This window comes from Lycium barbarum, chromosome 2 (genome assembly GCF_019175385.1).
Source record: "Lycium barbarum isolate Lr01 chromosome 2, ASM1917538v2, whole genome shotgun sequence".
Taxonomy (NCBI): Eukaryota; Viridiplantae; Streptophyta; class Magnoliopsida; order Solanales; family Solanaceae; genus Lycium; species Lycium barbarum.
The window spans coordinates 111,946,262-111,964,491 of NC_083338.1; positions in this window are offsets into that span (position 1 = coordinate 111,946,262).

Here is an 18,230-nt window from a genome sequence, read left to right on the forward strand (position 1 = left end):
CTTGACTTTAGTCATTTAGGGGTTGACCGAGTCAAGGTGACCTTCATTAAGAATTCTAAGGTCACGAATGAGTTGGTAACATGCTTTTACTTGTGTTTACATCTTTGGTTTTTATCCGGGAGGTCTCGAATGGATGTCGAGATTGAGTTGAAACTTGTTGAAACCATATTTTTTTGATTTTTTGGTGTTTCAGGTCTGCGGAGGTGTCACCGCCCTCTGCTAGTCCGCCCATGCCGGACTTGGCCCGCAGGAGTGGAAGTTGAGTCATTAAATGATGTCCGCCCTAGCGAACGAGTATCCGCTAAGGCGGGATCGCGAAAGCGAGTTTTCCTTCCCTCCAGTGAAGATTGCTAAATCAGAAACCTTATTTCATTTTCCAACTGAAAATCATTTACCACATTCGCTAAAAACCTAATCCAAAAGAGTGTTGTCGGTGATTTCTGAAGAAGTGTTGGTGAAATCATCTTAGGGTAAGTGCTTATACCTTATTCTAGTAATTATTCATGCTTAGTTAGTATCCATGGTGGTTAATTAACTAAGGGGGAAGATGGGTTTATGAAAACCTAGGCTATTGATTTAAAACCCTTTTGATCTAATTGAGTATTGATTGTTTTAATTACTATTTTCTACAATCTAGTCATGGGGTAATTAAGTTCTAGGCTTAAATCTTCCTTTGCTTCAAGAAATCAAATCATGAAAAGGGTTTCTTTCTAAATTGGGGATGCTGGTGTAATTGATGAAATTTGAAGGACCAATTGTGGTTAGAATTGCATGAAGTTAAGGAATATGACTATCTAGATTTTGAGTAATGTAATTTCACCCTTAATTTTTTATTTTTCCCTTGAGGTTCATTAGGGGTATTTTGGGAATTTGGGGTAAATTTCGCACCCTATTCTTTTTCGAATAATTGAATATTCTATGGTTGTTTACTTACAAAGAATTTGGTAATTGTTAGAATTCGATTGTTCTGAGGCTCTTAAAAAAGGGAAGGCCCAGATGGAATAGTTCATGGCACCAGTTCGACAATTGAGGTAGGTTACGACTTACTTTAGTTAGACTTTGATTAGTGAATCGTATGTAGGTGTAGAATTGACGGGGGAATGCATGTTAGGTCTTCAGACATGATTTTGGAATGGATTTACATTTAGGTTGGTATGATTTCTGATTATGTAGGCTTGTGACTGTTATTTTATGCATTGTTGATATGTGGTGTATTTGTTTATGTGACTGGAGTGGTAGGATGTGATAGATTCATTACGGTGATTGAAACTCGATGATTGATTCCATTTCCATGATTTTTGTGACTTATGCAAGTCTCGATGTGACATATGGTGCTTGTGACCTCTATAGCATGTTCATTGTTATTGATTGCATTTGATTTAGCATTCTTTTATTCATACATTATGGAAGTGGTATGGAAGTGATTTCATAAAAGAAATGTGAAACCAGTTTGAGGAATTATGGGATCGTGCTGCGCACCGCAACAGATATATATATATATATATATATATATATTTATGGGATCGGGTTGCACGCCGCAACAGTACATCGACGCCATGGGTCCCCTGCGGATCATGACTGTCTAGACATCAAGATTCCGTCCGGAGCATGTGTGTATAGAGTGGGTATTGGCCATTGTATTGCATGACGTCCATCTTATTGCATTGCATCTATTATCATCGATTCTCTATTATTGTGATTGTTTCGGACTTGCCTTGAGAGCCATCGATTTTCTATTGTTGTGGTTTTGTGGATTTGCTTTGAGAACTATCGAGACATGACAGACTTGTGTTTAGTAGCTTCACCTTAGGCTATGATTTGGTTGTGTGATATTTTGTAACTTGGAGTTGTTATTATGTGCCTATCTGTTTAACTTGTTAATTTTGTGCCTTATACACGTAAACTAATCTTAGTCGGCCTATGATACTTACCGATACATGTGTGTACTGATGCTACTGTTGTTGAACTTTTTCTGAGTGCAGAGTTTGAGGCAGGACCTTCATCGAGACCCTGTTTCTAGCCTTGAGGCTATCTCACCGAGATTCCAAGGGTGAACTGCCAGCCTGCAGCCCTACATTCTTATCTCTTATTGTCTACTATTTTATCTACTAGACAGTGTTTTTGTATGTTTCAGACTAACGTATTATTCCTAAACTTGATTTAGGATTAGTTTGTTCTTGTACTAGTGACTTCACGTCCTTGGGATTGATTTGACTTATTATTTCGCACATTTCGCATTTATCATATGATTAAGACATAGTAATGTTGTTTGTATAATTTATTTTGATACTTAAATAGATTAAGTAATCTGAATTAGGGGGTGGTACGCCCACCAGGGGGTTAGTGTGGGTGCCATCACGATTGTGTTAGTTGGGTCATGACATACATATGCCATAATTCGTAGCACCAAAATGTTAGATTTCATAGATGATTTGGTAATGGTTACTAGGTTGTTAAAGCTAATATAGATTTCATAATTACTTGGTTGATTCATCATGCTATAAAGTTGATATTGCCAATATAAAAAAAAAAAAAAAAAAAAAAAAAAAAAAAAAAACATAACCAATTGTAGATGTGTACTTTAACAATCAATTGATGCATGGAGATAAGATGATCCTTTTTGGATAAGTTAGAGTTAAAAGGACTAACAAAACAAAAAAAAAAAAAGGAGAAGAGAGGGATTACTCGGTGATACAAAATTATTTCATCCACCAAAACCTGCCGAAGGAACTTAAGAATTAATATTCCTTTGAATGATAAAAGATGTACTTTGGTGACGAATATAAAACCTTGGGACAATGCACAAACAACAATTTTAAAAATGAGATGCTCTTGACGAATAAGTACCCCAACTCAAAGCTATTTTCATGTGAGAATTCCAACTTTTGAAGATATTGCACCTTCTGTGAATGGAAGAAATTACTAATTCATACAGCTTCTTCTATCACCTTGACCCTAAGGGAACTGCCGAGCTACTAAAGATTTTATAGGGTCTCCTCCAATAGCTGTCCACCTGGTATGGCGATACTGGAAACTCCTTTTGGGCATCTTCTTTTATTTCCATAATAACAACCCTATATTTGAATCGCTTTATATTTCCATAATAACAACTCTGTAGATGAATCACTTTATATCAGTGTTTTAAAAGGCAAGGGCGTAAGGCGGGGCGTTTTACGTCTTCCTCAGTGAGGCGTAAGCCCTGAGGCACGGGCCGTAAGCCCCATGGGGTTTTAATTTTTAGTATTTTATAAAATGATATAATTATAATAAATACTTTTAAATAGGTGAAATAGCGTAAAAATTGAAGAAAACTCTCTCTCTCTCTCTCTATATATATATATATATATATATGCTCCACCCCCACAAAAAAAACTAATTAGAACAATCTATTATACGCTACTTATAAGTACAAGTGACTGTTGATTACTTTTTTGAGATAGAAGACAAGATAAATAACTGGAAAAGAATATATATTAGGCATTCTAGCAATAAAAAAGGTCTTGACTTTTAAATTTAATGTTTCAGTTCCTTTTTAAAACATTTGAGTAATTACATATTGGCTTTTGAGAATTTGGGCATTATATTAAGGACTTATTTAACAAATTTCGTTCTAGTTTGAAGAAGTTTTCTGGGTTTACGCCCCAACACGCCCCAACAAAAAAAAAAACTCGCCCCGAATTGCTGGGCATTCGCCTTTGGAGACTTTCGCCTCGACCCATCGCCCTGGGGCATTTTTGGTACACTCCGCCCCAGGGCTCGCCCCGCAAATGCCTTTTAAAACACTGCTTTTATATTTCATGGTTTCAGAATTACCTCCGGACAAAAAAGAGTGATTTCTTTCTAAGAGTTTGATTTTACATGCTCTCTAAGTTTTTAGATTTTTTATTTAAATGTGGCCTTTTCATAAATCTATAGCTATTGTTCCCATCTCTTTGAGAGGAAGAAAAAGGGATTAAAAAATTTCCCAAAACATTCAATTCAACATATCACTACTTAGACTTTTCTCTTTCAGTTCCTTAAAGATCAATATTTCTTTGTCTACGTAACTGTGGTTTTATGCATAAATTTACTTTAACAAATATAAAGTTAATATTCTTCTTTTTGATGACAACAATCACAATTTCTTCGATCAATTTTTCTTTTTAATTTAAATACTAACTCCTTCCAATTTCTTCATTTACTTTCAATTATTTTCACATATTTAATAATTTCACTTTGATATTACGTTCTCGAATATTATTTATTTTCTCCTGAAAATGATTTTCTGAAATACGTGTTCTATTTATTTGTTGTTGAACTTCAAAAGTGTAAAATTTCCTTTAATGGAGAAAAAACATAAAAATGATGAGAAATTAGATATAACCTAATTCTTTTAACCTTCTTGGATCTATATAATTTCTTTTTAACATTTTTTACAAGAATATGATTGGGTTTAGATAATTGTCTTTCAAAGTGACACTCCATTTCAATAATAAAATATATATTAAATAGATAAACCTAAAACATTAATATGAATCGACTCTGATTTCAACCAGATCAATTTTCGTTACTACATTCTCTCTTTTACATTAACTTTACTTGTTAATAATATACAATAAATCATTTCCAAATGTGTCAATCCATAACAAATACAATCCAATATAAGAAATAGCAAGATGTCACGCGTAAGGACGAAAAGAGATAAAATCATTCTTCGTTCTCATATTTAAAGTTGAACTTTAAGAAAGAAATTCTATTTTCCCCCTTTGTAAAAACCAAAACAAAAATAAAAAGTTAATTGTTGGGCCCGTTATACGGGCCTTACATTAGCTAGTTTTATGTAAATATGTTAAGAACCCTTGTGATTCAGTCCTTCCCCGGACCCTGCGCATAGCGGGAGCTTAATGTACCAGGCTGCCTTTTTTTATGTAAATATGCTAAGAACATAAATGTTTGGTTGTGTTAAATAAATAAAAGTATACATCTGAGCCAAAAAAAAAAAAAAGTTAGCATGTTTTTCGTCTGCACCCTACCAATCTTGGAGATCCGCCTTTGTCTATTTCATCTACAAACTTATGCATTTAAATGGGGATCATTTACAGGTCCAAAAGTTTGCCTAACATAGGTCCAGTTTTGGTAGCTTGTGAACATGTTATGCAAGGATTAAGTGCGTATACAAAAAGACTTATAGGATATAGGATAACATATTACTGTCAGTTAAGTATTATCTTGTCTTTGATAATTGATAGTTGTAAATCTTTACATCTTCCATAAATTTTGTTCATTTATGATTAGTACTTATGTGAAAGAGACCCCACGAGTAAACCGTAAAGCTAGGTAAGGTGATGGACCCATATTCACTCAAATTTACATTCAACACGTCTAAGGAACATTAAGCAAAGACTTTATACTATATCCCGTGTTGAAACACGAGCAGTAATTAACAATTTGAGCAATGTTCATCTTCATGGATAATTCCCTAACATTATCTTTCAATATTAATGTAAAAAGAACGATTGAAAGAAGTTATAATTTTTTTTTTTACTGGTGTTTTAGCATTGATACTGTTTCTTGATATCTTTTGTTGCTTTTGTTTAAGAACTTGATAATTCATTAAGCATGTTTAGCCTTATTAACATAACTGCCTTCCATTGCTAACTATACACGAATTGAGTAATGAGTTATTTCCATGCTTGTGTTTTCAACAATTAACAAATAGAGTATGATATCACTTAGATAAGATAGAATATATTTATATTAGGACACACAAGGGTGGCCGAGTTGGTTGAGCAGGTGATCCCTAAACAGGGGTTTCAGGTTCAAAATCATACTTTTTCGGTCGAGTTCGTCGCACGGGGCTTGCCTAGTGCAATTTTTCTCTCCTGTTTGATTTGCTGGCTATTACACTGAAGCGGCGTTTACCTTGTGCACACTCGAAGAGTAGCGAATGCGTGTTCCCTTGTCAATTGAGCTAAAAAAGATAGAATTTAGGATTTTATTTTCGTCAATTTCAGGAAAAATAGTTATATAGAAGAAGACTAACTCTGTACATGTTAGGGTCGTTTGGTAGCTGGACAAGTGACATGTAATTTCTGCATTAACTTATATCATGTTCTGTAGCTAGTAAAAAGACACCTTATTCATGTATTAATTTTTGCATATTTATACCGCGTTTGGTAGCTAGTTAGGAAGTAAGTTATTCATGTATAAAATTAGTACGACGTTGGGTTTGCAATTTAGTAAACTGCATAATTAATACATGAATAAGTTATGAGGGAATCTATGTATTATTTTATGTGTGGTCGAAGATGGAATAACTAATTCATGAATAAAAAGTTGAAATGACAATATTACCCTTATCATTGCCACTTAAATACTTTCTTTCTAAACCATATTTTTATATAATTTTTATATAATATTTTTTAAAATAAATAATATTTTAATTTTAATTGTAAACAATTATTTTAATTTTAAGAAGTATATAATATTTATTAATTTTTAATATAACAAACCGACATCCAAAGAAATAATTTATTCATAACTAAACCCCGCATAACTAATACCTGCATTACTAATACATGCATAATTATTACCTGCATTACTAATACCCACATAATCCTAACCAGCTACCAAACGACCCCGTAGTGTATTCCTACAACTTAAGACTGAAACACTTTAAGTTGGTTAATGAGTTAACACTAATATAATACACATTATAAGCTTGGCTATTCTAATCACATTAGATGCATATTCCAAAAAGTATAAGCAATTGATAATTTATGGCTGAAATATAAAGCCCCCTTTCGGAGGGCAAAAGTTAGGAAAAGGTACACAGGGCTGCCGCACCCCAGATTTCAACGTCATAATTTTTGCCTTTACAATTTTTAACAAACTATTATTGCTTTAAAATTTACCCTTGCCCTTCATTGTTGCAAGAATTTCCTTTGCCTCGATATATATAAACGTTGTCTCTCCTCTTTTTAGAAGAATCCGGAACTTAAATGACCTAAAAAAAAAAATCAAGTGAAGCAAAATATCCCAACAAAAAAGAGAGTTACCAAAGTATTCTTAGCGCAATAAATTACTGCGTTATTATGCTTCTTTTTTTTTTTTTTTGTTAATTACTCTCTTTTGTTTAAATTTTCACACTTTTTTCCGTACTTTGGCCATAGATTAATCATGCTTCAAGCCTCCGGAACTTCAATATTTTATATAGAATTTGATTTATTTTTTTTTGCGCGATTAATAATGTAGGTTCAATACATCAAGGATACGCAAAACTTCGGATAGTCAAATTAGTGATTGAAAAGTGCTCGAAGTAAGTTTTTGTTTGAAAACTTGTTATCGTTAGCTTTAAGTTTTTTATTTTTAGGATTTAGATTTAAGCGTGTTACTTTTTAGTTAATGCTTAACCTTATTCGAATATGTTGTAAAAAAAATTTATAATTAATTTATGATGTCACACGAGTTAGTTATAAATGATAATAAAGAGTAAAATAAAATTTATCATTTCTTTATAAGCAAAAAATATTATAAGCAAAAAATATAGTATTTACGTCATCCATAAGATATAGGATAACATACTACTGTCAGTTAAGTATTATCTTGTCTTTGATAATTGATAGTTGTAAATCTTTACGTCATTCATAAATTTTGTCCATTTATGATAAGTACTTATGTGAAAGAGACCCCGCGAGTAAACCGTGAAGCTAGGTATGTTGATGGACCCATATTCACTCAAATTTACATTCAACACGTCTAAGGAACATTAAGCAAAGACTATATTATATCAATTTGAGCAATGTTCATGTTTATGGTTCCCTAACATTATCTTTCAGTGCTAATGTAAAAAGAACTAACGGCAAGTAGTTATAAGTTTTTTACTGGTGTTTTAGCATTGATACTGTTTCTTGATATTTTTGTTTGTTTTCGATTAAGAACTTGATGATTCATTAAGCATCTTTAGCCTGATTAACATAACTTTCATTACTAAACATAGACGAATTGAGTAATGTGTTATTTCCATGCTTGTGTTTACAACGATTAACAAGTAGAGTATGATATCACTTGGATAAGATAGGCCATAGGGACGCAAGGGTGAACGAATTGGTTGGGCAGGTAATCTCCCAAACGGGGGTCTCAGGTTTGAAACGTCCTCCTGCATGCTTTCTCGATCGAGTTTGTCACATGGGCTTGCCCAATGGTTTTCCCCTCCTGTGTGATTTGCTGGCTATTATACTAAAGCAGGATATACCTTGTGCTCACTCGAAGAGTAGCCTTTGTCAACGGGAAAAAAAGAAGAAGATAGAATTTAGGATTTCCATTTTGTCAATTTCTGGAGTAGTAGTTATATAGAAGAAGACGAACTCTGTACATGTAGTGTATTCCTACAACTTAAGACTGAAACACATTAAGTTGGTTAATAAATTAATACTAATACACATTATAAGCTTGGTTATTCTAATCACATTAGATGCATATTCCAAAAAGTATAAGCAATTGATAATTTATGGCTGAAATATAAAGCCCCCTTTCGAAGGGTGTGGAAAAACAAGAAGAAGAATGCAAAATAGAGAAATTTTCCGGATGATTTCATTGATTTTCTGTACACCTATTTATACAATGCAATGTAAATATAGCAACCAATAATATTTGTACACTTGCTAAATTCCAATTGGTTTTGTTCTAACTAATTACAACTATCAAAATGATGGAAGATTCCATTCCTTTATGTGTTGTACAAGTATGTATGGAAATGATCTGAGGGTTGAGAATTGTCCAACATATCATGTTGGATGATCATTTCCATTGTTGGCACGTGCGGCTTCATGTGCTGATGAATTGGGCCCATTTCCATTTATTCTTGGTTAATTTCTTTATCTGCATTGTTGGGCCCAATTTTCTTTAGTCCAGAATTTGACCCATCGTTTTTATTTTGTTGAATCACAACAGATTCATTTCCTCTTCTTTCTTGCTCGATTAGACTTGGGGTTTTCCCTCCCATTTCTTTGTCAACTTCGCTTGAATCAATATGGCAATCCTTGCTAATTCCAACACCCCCCTTAAGTTGGAGGGGAGGGAAATGAAACCCAACTTGCCTAGCAAGGATTGATGAGAAACGCCTGATAATGGCTTGGTAAAGAGGTCGGCTAGTTGAGAAGCAGCCGACACAAACGTTAAGAAAATCAATCCGGCGAGATACTGTTGCCGACGAAGTGGTAATCCAATTTCACGTGCTTGGTACTCTCGTGGAAGACGGGATTGCGAGCAATTTCAATAGCCGTTTGGCTGTTGGAGTGGACCGGAATAGAAAGTCAAGGAGGTGAACCCAGATCTTGCAAAAGTCGATTCAACCAGGTAATCTCAGCAACTACCCTTCTCATAGACCGATACTCAGCTTCAGCTGAGGAAAGTGAGCCTGAAACTTGTTCCTTGGACTTCTATGAAAGTGGTGAACCCCCAAATGTAATGTAGCAACCACTAATAGATCTGCGTGAATTGATGCATGCACCCCAATCCGCATCGCAGAATGCTAGAATAGAAAAAGAAGGACTAACAGACAAGAGTAAACCTTCACGTGGATCAGCTCGCAAATACCTGATCACTCTCAAAGCAACCGTGAAATGAGGGATGCGACGCTGCTGCATATATTGACTTAAATGTTGAACTGCATAACATAGATCAAGTCAAGTGTGTGTCAAATAATTTAATTTCCCAATTATCCTTCTGTATGTAGTACGATCTGCTATTAATTCACCATTCTCATCTGACAATTTAAGACTAGGATCAAGAGGAAATGACACTAATGGTAGATGAGATATATCAAACTCAGATAATAACTCAATAGTGAATTTCCTCTGTGTTAGAATAAGACCATGAGTCTCCCTTACCATTTCAATACCAAGGAAATAATGTATATGACCAACATCCTTAACCTTAAACTCTGTATCAAGAACCAACTTCAACTCTTCCATTTCTGAAGCATCATTTCCTATTAAAATTATATCATATACATAAACTACCACAATAGTAATTAGATCACCTGATTTTTTATGAAGACTGAATAATCATTTAAGGAAGCAACAAAACCTTTAAACACTAAAGCAGCTGCAAGCCTGACATACCATTGCCTTAAGGCTTGCCTCAACCCATATAGAGACTTCTTTAACTTACAAACATATTTGGGACCAAGTGAATCCATGCCTGCTGGAAAATTCATGTAGACTTCTTCATTGAGGTCTCCATGTTAAAAGGCATTATTCACATCTAGTTGAAAAAGCACCCATTTTTTCTTGACTGCAATTGCTAGAATAGCTCTGATTGTTGTCATCTTTACTACTAGGGAGTAAGTTTCAGTGAAGTCAATCCGTTCTCTCTGAATATATCTCCCCTGACAACTAGCCTAGCTTTCAACCTTTCAGTGCTTCCATCTGATTTGTGCATTACTTTGTAAACCCACTTACAAGGTAAAGCTCTATATCCTTTAGGTAATTCCATTACTTCCCAAGTCTGGTTTAGTTCCAAGGCTTCAATCTCATTGGACATTACTTGTTGCCACCCTAAATGGAATGATGCTTGAACAAAACTTTTAGGCTCTACTATATTAGAAATGGAATTAAAAACTTGTTGATTAGCTGAAGACAAAGTTGCAAAAGGAAAAATAGTGGGTGACACAAGAGAGGAAAAACAAGAAGTGAGGTCTGTGAGATACACATTGTTACACAGATAATCAGATAAGTAGGCAGGTTCCGTGTGAGGTCTAGTTGTTCTCCTAGGAGTTACAAGGGGTTGACTGCCTTGTTGATGTACTGGCTCATTTAGCGGATTTTGAATAGGATCTTAAGCTTGTTCTATAGCTTGTTCAGGTGTATGATGAATAGGAGATTGATCAGGACTATCTTGAATATGAGTAGTTGGTGAAGTAGGTGCATCATCATCTAAAACAGTAGGCAGATTTGTTGTTGGGAAGTCATGTAAGGAAGGAATAGGACAGGCAAAGAATTAGAACTTGAGGTGGATTTGAAAGAAAACTTGTTTTCATGAAATGACACATCCCTGGAGACAAAAAAAAAAAATTCTTGTTCTTAAATCCAAAACCTTGTATCCCTTCTGCCTATAAGGATACCCTATAAAAACACAAGGAACTGCCCTAAGTGAAAACTTTGATTTATTTTGATTTAAAGTAGAAACATAACACAAACATCCAATGGATCTGACATAATGATAATCAGGAGGTTTTTGGAAAATTATTTCATAAGGAGTTTTTCCTTTCAAAACTCTAGAAAGATATCTGTTAATTAGAAAAGTTACATCCAATAAGCATTCCCCTCAATAAATCATAGGTAAATTAGACTGAAAATGCAGAGCTCTAGATGTTTCCAACAAATGTTTGTGCTTTCTTTCCACAACCCCATTTTGTTGTGGGGTTGACACACAAGTTTGATTTAAAATGCCCCGAAAGGAAAGAAATTCAGATGCAACAGACCCTCTTCCTAACTCTAGAGCATTATTAGATCTTATAGTCTTGACTTTAATGTTGAATTGTGTCTCTATCATAGACAAGAATTGTTTGAGCATAGCAAAAGCATTCCCTATAGTGCTTAAAAGATAAATCCAAGTCCCTCTACTAAAATAATCTACTATAGTTAAGAAGTATTTGTATCCATTGTGGGTTGTTTTATTATAGGGACCCCAAGTGTCAATGTGAATAAGTTCAAAAACGGACTTAGTTTTTATAGAACTTGTACTGAAAGGGAGTTTGGTTTGTCTAGCAAGAGGACATACATCACAAGCACAATCAGGAATAGATTTAAAAGATAAGGAACTAATATTTCTCATTGATGAAAAAGGCATATGCCCAAGTCTTACATGCCATAACTGAACATTAGAATTCTCTTTGATTTGAGATAAAACAGGAACAAAATTACATCTAGGAAAACTGGAAACTGAAAAAGAAAATGCATTGGTCTTGAGTAGACTCTTAGGTTGTTGACTAGAGGAAAACAACTAATAGAGACCATTCCTACCTTAACCAAGTACCAGAGGCCTCTTTACTGAAGGGACCTGGAAAACACATTGAGTTGAAGAAAAAGTGATTAGGCAGTCTAGCTGAACCCACATCTTGTGTATGGATAAGAGATTAAGTCTGAAAGATGGAACATAAGGGACATTATGAATTATTAGATCAGGAAATAAACAAATACTCCCTGCATAAGTTGCCTTGATTTTAAAACCATTAGGAAGATTGACATTGACAGATTTAGTTAAAGCTTTAAGATTAGTGAAAAGGCTAGAATCAAATGACATATGCTGAGTTTCCCCAGAATCTAATATCCAAGGGTTAGAGTTGATTGAAATTAAACAGAAAACAGACTTATTCAAAACATTACCAGCCAGGGTAGCACTTGCATTAACTTCTGAGCTTGAGGAAACCTCTTGATTGACCTTGACCTGGTTCAACAATTGTACCAGCTGAGAAAATTGATCCTTGTTTAGCTGATTCAAAACAGCACTAGATGGATAGTTGGAAAATCCACCTTCTTCATTAGGTTATGCAAAGTTGCTCCTGACATTTTTCTTATAACCTCTTGTCGTAGTGAACTTAAAATCAGCATGAAATTCAATAACCCTGTAGCATCTGTCAACTGTGTGTCCCACTTTCTTACAGTAGGAGCAAATATGAGTGTTCTTCTTTCCTTTGTGCTCAGCATTCTGAAACTTATGACCATTGTTTTGTCCTCCTGGATTACCTCCATTACTTGCCATAAAAGATAAAGAGTTGTTAGGGAAATGAGACTGCACAGACACTTCTCTTTGTTTCTCATCATGTATAAGCAGTGCATATGCTTAACTAACTGAGGGTAACAGACTCATCATGATAATATTGCTTTTTACTGATGCATATGCATCATTCAGTCCCATGAGGAACTAAATTAGCCTCTCATCTTGAACAGACTTGACTACCTTGTCCTTTCCTCCACACTTGCATTCACATGAACACATACTTTTAGCATATAAAGTGTCCAGTTCATCCCACACACTACAAAAAAAAGGATAATTTACCGAGGTTGAAAGTTGCAATTCGTGGAGGTTTTAGCCTCCGCTAATTGCTAAAAGAGGCTAAAACTTCCGCGGATTGCAACTTTCTACCTCCACAAATTATCTATTTTTTTTAGTGGCAGTCACTTTATCTTAGCCCACAGTCACTTTATCTTAATGTAGTAGTTAGCAATATCATTTGAACCTTGAGTTAAATCATTCATTTCCTTCTGCAGATGATAAAGTTTGGCACCATTAGGCTGTCCAATTCTTGCTTCAAGATCATTCCAAAGATCTTCTACAGATTTAGAGTAAATGACACTATCAGAGATATCCCCGGAAAGTGAGTTCAGCAACCAAGAGGTTACCATCAATGAATCCAACTTTGTTCTTGACTGAAAGAGCAATGAGAACAGTTCTTCTCCAACCTCCATATCCTTTCCCTTCAAACATGGAGTTCACCAAAGACATGTCTGGTGAGTTTGAAGGGTGAAGGTAGTATGGACTACTGCTGTCCATTTGTGTGGAGACAACAGTAGAAGCTGAAGCTATTACATTAGACTCAACCATGATGAAAGAGGAAAATTAAGCAATGAAGATGATAAAGACTAAACAGTGAAAAGAAAACCAGATCTGAAAACTTCAAATCTGCTCTGATACCATGTGAAAAAAACAAGAAGAAGAAATATAGAAATTTTTCGGATGATTTTCATTGATTTTCGTACACCTATTTATACAATGCAATGTAAATATAGTAACCAATAATATTTGTACACTTGCTAAATTCCTATTGGTTTTGTTCAACTATAAAAATGAAGGAAGATTGCATTCCTTTATGTGTTGTACAAGTATGTATGGAAATAATCTGAGGTTTGAAAATTTTCCAACACATCATGTTGGATGATCATTTCCATTGTTGGCACGCGAGGCTTCATGTGCCGATGAATTAGGCCCATTTCCATTTATTTTTGGTCAATTTCTTTATCTGCATTGTTGGGCCCAATTTTCTTTAGTCCAGAACTTGGCCCGTCGTTTTTATTTTATTGAATCACAACATATTCATTTCCTATTCTTTCTTGCTCGATTAGACCTAGGGTTTTACCTCCCATTTCTTTGTCAACTTCGTTTGAATCAATATGGCAATCCTTGCTAATTCCAACAAAGGGCAAAAGTTAGGAACAGGTACACAGGGCTGCGGCACCCCTGATTTCAACTTCATAATTTTTGCCTTTACAATTTTTAACAAACTATTATTGCTTTGAAATTTACCCTTGCCCCTCATTGTTATTATTATTTGCAAGAATTTCCTTTGCCTCGATATATACAAACGTTGTCTCTCCTCTTTTTAGAACTCTAGGCCACTGTTTTATTTTTCAAGAAATAAACAATAGAATTATAATTAAGTACGAGAAAGATCTAGATATTAATCTCAACATATGCATACCACAGTAACATTTTTCCTGATCAGATCTGAGTTATGGTTCTTTTGTTTTTCTTGCTTCTCTTAAGCTTATTACTCCCTCCTGTTCATAATATGGTGTTATTAGTTTTAATATTTAGTCGAAAATAAATGAATTTTTACATAATCAAAAGTATTTATTTTTTCTAAATTTATTCGTATTTAATTAGATAAGTAAGTTTTTACGTAACCAAGAAATCATACTAAATAGATACTATAGTACTCCCTCTGGATAAAAAAGAGTGTTTACTTAGCCTTTTTTTCTTGAGTAAAAAAGAGTGTCCACTTATCAAATCATGAAAAAATTAATATTATTTTTTCAGATTTACTCATATTAAGTGTTATATGGTCGAATCTCAACACATATTTAATTAGGGGCAGTTTAGTCAAATTATCTTTTTTTTGTTTAGGAGTTAGTATTTTCTTAAGGGTATGAAAATGGCTAAGCGGACATTCTTTTTTATCCAAAGGGAGTATTTAATTAATGACAATTTATTGAAAAAAAACTCTCAATTTCTTGAGGTGAATGAATTTTTTAAGAGATACGCCTAAGCTAAAAACACAATGTAATATGGACCGAAATAAGAGCCCGTTTGGATTGGCTTATAAGTTGCGGCAATTGGCACGAATGCCCTTCAAATGCGCTGGTCTTTAATTTTTGCCCCTGTAATGCGTGGTCTTTAATATTTGCCCTTCTGAGCTAAAAGATAATAAGAAAAAGACGTTATTACCCGTACCCATAACATATAAAAACCTGAAAGTCTGTAACGAACCCCAAACATCTAATTAAACCTATCCATCATTCCAACAACAAACCTTTCAATCGTTCCACCGTTCCAACATTTCACCGGAGAAATCTCCATTGATTTTGCTGCTACAACGTCGGAAAAGGTAAATACATAATATATAGCGTTTCAATTGAACGTAATTCAACTCAATTTGATGCTTTATTAAGTTTAGATTTGTTAATATTTGAAAATAACAACAAATCATCTTCTATGAACTAAACAACTGATATTCAGTTGAGATTCAACATTGCGAATCATAATTTTACTCAACAACATAGAATTGATCAAATTTATTGCTTTGCTCTGATTTTGATTATTTTATACGTTCCATTTGATTAGTATACAATGCTCAATGACTTAGACTTGAAATTACAGTAACTTCAGTTGACAAAAAATAATCAGGCAAAGTTCTGAACAAGTATGCCGGAGGAGGCAGAAGTTCGCCTTGCAAAAGAACAAAGTATGCCGTTAGAGTCAAACTTTCATTTTCATAAGCAAAACATCAAGTATACAAGTGTTAAGAACTAGAAAAGTATGCCGGAGGAGGCAAAATTTTACTTTACAAAAGAACAAAGTATGCTGTTAGAGACAACTTTCATTTTCATAAGCAAAATAAAAAAGTACACAAGTGTTAAGAATTAGACAAGTCTGCTGGAGGAGACAGAAGTTCACTTTACAAAAGAACAAAGTATGCTGTTAGAGTCAAACTTTCATTTTCATAAGCAAAACATCAAGTATACAAGTGTTAAGAACTAGAAAAGTATGCCGGAGGAGGCAGAAGTTCACTTTACAAAAGCACAAAGTATGCTGTTAGAGACAACTTTCATTTTCATAAGCAAAATAAAAAAGTACACAAGTGTTAAGAATTAGACAAGTCTGCCGGAGAAGGCAGAAGTTCACTTTACAAAAGAACAAAGTATGCTGTTAGAGGCAAACTTTCATTTTAATAAGCAAAACATCAAGTATACAAGTGTTAAGAACTAGAAAAGTATGCCGGAGGAGGCAGAAGTTCACTTTACAAAAGAACAAAGTATGCTGTTAGAGACAACTTTCATTTTCATAAGCAAAATAAAAAAGTACACAAGTGTTAAGAATTAGACAAGTCTGCCGGAGAAGGCAGAAGTTCACTTTACAAAAGAACAAAGTATGCTGTTAGAGGCAAACTTTCATTTTAATAAGCAAAACATCAAGTATACAAGTGTTAAGAACTAGAAAAGTATGTCGGAAGGGGAAAAACTTCAGTTTACAAAATTACAAAGTATGCCGTGAGAGGCAAACTTTCATTTTTCATAACCAAAACAAAACATTATTAACAAAACAACACCAAAAACACATAAGATTGCATAAAAACCAAAACTATTAACAAGACAACACCAAAAAACCAAGATACACATAAATTAACTTAATTCATGAAGTTATGCCGGAACAGGCATAACTTTATGCTGGAACCGGCATAACTTCAGTTTCAAAAACCAAGAACTCTGCCGGACCCGGCATATGTTGCCTCAGACAAACACAGTCTTCATGAAAACACAAGTTACTAAACAAAAACAATACCAAAAATCTTAAACTAAAGTTTATAATCAGGAAAACATATAAACTTTCATAAAAACCAACATTATTAACAAAAAAAAAAAACACCAAAAATTCAAAACACATACAAACTAACTTAAATCACGAAATTATGCCGGAATAGGCATAAATTCAGTTTCAAAAAATAAAAATTCTGCCGGAACAGGCATATGCCACCTCGCACAAACACATTCTTCACAAAAACCAGATTATTAAACAAAAACAACAGCAACAACATAAAACAGCTGTTCACAGGCAAAACTTCAAAGATTCAACAAAGAGAAAACCAAAACGCATATCAAAATCAACTAAAACATATTATGACATTCATAATGACATTCAAAAAACCAAAATATATACATGGGGAACGAAACTAAAGTTCACAAAATCATGCAGACACTTTAACAAAACACTATAATTTTAAATAAAAAAGGATCAATTAAATATAAAAAACGACGAAGACAAAGATATCAATTCAACAAACAACAATTTACCATAAAAACAAATATTGAAACGAGCAAAAGATCCAAATTCGTACCTAAATTTTAGAACAGATAAGACAGACACAAAATAGAGGAGGAACGAAGAAGCAAAAAAAGAAAAGAAAAGAAAAGGGCAAATGACGAAATAGAAAGAGTTTTAATAGGGTAAGGGTAATTTCGTCAAAAAACTTTCATTAAACAGGCGGCAGGGGCAAAAATTAAAGAAGGCATAAATGAGGGGCAAAATATAAAGACCAGCCCAAAAGAAGGGCACTCCGCGCCAAAAAAAGATAAGTTGCTGAGTGTTTGGCTGGTCAGCTTATAAGTCTTTTTGTGCTTAAAATAAGCCCAAAAAATAATTGACCTGTTTGGCTTAACTTATCTAAAACAACTTATAAGCAAAAAAAAAAAAAAGTTGGCCTACCTCAACTTATTTTATTTTTTTCGCATCAGCTTATAAGTTCTTTTTTTAAGCCCATCCACATAGGCTCTAAGTAATTAACTTATTGAATGAATGTTTACTTAATTAGAGTAGTGATGTTTAGCATCTCGAGGGTTGTGTTAAGTACTCTCTTTAACTATAAAAACTGAAAAAGTGGAGCACATTTCTCCCCCGTGAAAGGCCTCGTTGGAAAGGATCCCAACAACAGTCAAAGATCCTCTTATTTTGCTTTTGGCCTCTTCTTATGGAGAGGAGTGGGATCTTATTTTTGGATCTACTTTCTAATTAATGTAAATTTTTTTTTATCCAAATCAAATAATTAAAGACTGTTTTCAGTTGCATGCAGCTGAGACAAGAATCCCGCGTAGCGTTTCTGAAGCAAATTTATCTTATTAACCATAAAGTGGTAGATTCAACAACTAACGAATTATCGGATTTGATAAAATTTAGTGCGTTAACCGTTGAGGGCG